Raw genomic sequence first — 2,451 nt, 5'->3', positions numbered from 1 at the left:
CCTGCATTCAAATCTAAGAATGTTGTCTCTTCCTCAAGGCCGTTAGAACTTCTGCACATTGATCTGTTTGGACCAGTCAAAACAACATCTGTCAGGGGGAAGAAATATGGATTAGTCATCGTAGATGATTATAGCCGCTGGACATGGGTAAAGTTCTTAAAACACAAGGATGAGTCTCATTCAGTGTTCTTTGAATTCTGCACTCAGATTCAATCTGAGAAGGAGTGCAAAATCATAAAGGTCAGAAGTGATCATGGTGGTGAATTTGAGAACCGATTCTTTGAGGAGTTCTTCAAAGAAAATGGTATTGCCCATGATTTCTCTTGCCCTAGAACTCCACAGCAAAATGGAGTTGTAGAGCGAAAGAATAGGACTCTACAAGAAATGGCCAGAACCATGATCAATGAAACCAATATGGCTAAGCACTTCTGGGCAGAAGCAATAAACACTGCATGTTATATTCAGAATAGAATCTCTATAAGACATATTCTAAATAAGACTCCTTATGAATTGTGGAAGAACAGAAAGCCCAACATTTCATATTTTCATCCTTTTGGATATGTTTGTTTTATTCTGAATACTAAAGATCATCTTGGTAAGTTTGATTCTAAGGCACAAAAATGTTTCCTTCTTGGATATTCTGAACGCTCTAAAGGCTACAGAGTATACAATACTGAAACATTGGTTGTAGAAGAATCAATCAATATCAGATTTGATGATAAGCTTGGTCTTGAAAAGCCAAAGCAGTTTGAGAATTTTGCAGATATAGATATTGATATATCAGAAGCTGTAGAACCAAGAAGCAAAGTTTCATAAGCTGAAAATCTCAGAAGCAAAGAATCAGAAGATCAAGTTGTTGCATCTTTAGAGAATCTCAGAATTTCTAAAGAGTCAACCGTCAGAAGATCTTCTAGACTCACCTTAGCTCACTCAGAAGATGTGATTCTTGGAAAGAAAGATGATCCTATCAGAACTAGATCATTTCTAAAGAATGGTTGTCAGAATCAGTAACCAGAATCAGAAGATGAAAAAGCTCTATTCATCATCAGAAGCAAATACAATGCAACACAGCTGTCATCAAGTGTTTTCTGATGGTGAACACGTGTCTGCACGGATGGTAAAAGCGTGAGTGAATCTGATGGGACGCCGCCCTAGGTAACTGTGTAAATCACTTCAATTACCACATTCTCTCACCTAACGTCACTCATCATTTAATGCAGTTGATTTCATATGATTCTATAACTGTTCATTCTCATAATTTTATTGCATTCTTTTTCAAATCCGCCTCTATAAATATATTTCAAATCATAACGTTTATCTTTTTCGCTCCCATTCTCTCTCTCCTTGTGCATGCATTTTTGTAACCTCTTTGCCCTTTTCTCTAACCCTAAGCGTAAACCTAGAAATATTTCTTGCAATCTCAGTACTGTTTCAATGGCTGCTTCATCATCTCTCAACGCTGGTTCATCTGCTCCTCTCCATCTTCAAGAAGAAGATCAACAAATTGTTCCGGTTATCTCCTGCTCTATTCCCCAAAAGGAGTTGGAAGTTATCTGTGAACTTATGGTAGACTTTGATAGTCTTGAAGAACATGAGTTTCATCTTAAATAAGATATCATATTTCAAGGATGGACTTCATTATTTGCTGAGTTCTGTGGACCGGTTTATCCAGATCTTGTAAAAGAATTTTAGGTGCACGCTGTTGTAGCTCCTAAATCTATTCTGTCTTTTGTTCATGGGAAGTTTGTGGTCGTTACTGAAAACATCCTGAGAATGATGTTTGATCTAAGAAACCCTGAAGGTGCTCATGAAATTGATCTAAGGGCTGATTGGGATGAGGTGTTGGCTACTCTCTATAAAGACGTGAAGAAAACCGATCGTGTCAAGGGCATGAAGGATCTCTACAAAATCTGGACCAAGATTCTTCTGGGGTGTTTCTATCACATGAAAGCAACTCATTCTGCAGATTTTGTCAACAATGAGCAGAAAACATTCTGTATTGCATTGCCACTCAGAAGAAGGTTGATGTTATCTACATAATCTTCAACCACATGTGGAATGCTGTGAGGGATTCCAGAAATGCCTTCAGAACAAAGAAGTGTACTATTATTCCTTTTGGAAGAATTATTACAAATCTTCTGGCTCATTCCAAGATTGTTGAAGACTTGGAAGCTCAAGGGACCATCAAAGATCTTGTTGTTGATACTGGAAGTTGCTTGAATTCTCTCACCTTGAGAAAGATGAGTATTATTGATGTTATCATACAAACCCCTCAACCTCTTCCTGGAGCAAGAAGCAGAAGAGATCCTGTTCTTGCTGACTTTGAGTCCTTCTTCAGAAGTGAGCTGCCAGGAGTCAGAACTAAATATATGAACTCACTCAAGGAAGAAAAAGACAAAGTTGCTCCTTCTAAAGGTGGTCGCAAGAAAGTTTCCACTTCCAGGCCTGCTG

The sequence above is a fragment of the Vicia villosa genome, unplaced genomic scaffold (genome assembly GCF_029867415.1).
Source record: "Vicia villosa cultivar HV-30 ecotype Madison, WI unplaced genomic scaffold, Vvil1.0 ctg.000024F_1_1, whole genome shotgun sequence".
In the NCBI taxonomy this organism is placed as follows: Eukaryota; Viridiplantae; Streptophyta; class Magnoliopsida; order Fabales; family Fabaceae; genus Vicia; species Vicia villosa.
The sequence above is the reverse complement of the archived record's forward strand: the minus strand, read 5'-3'. Positions refer to the sequence as shown.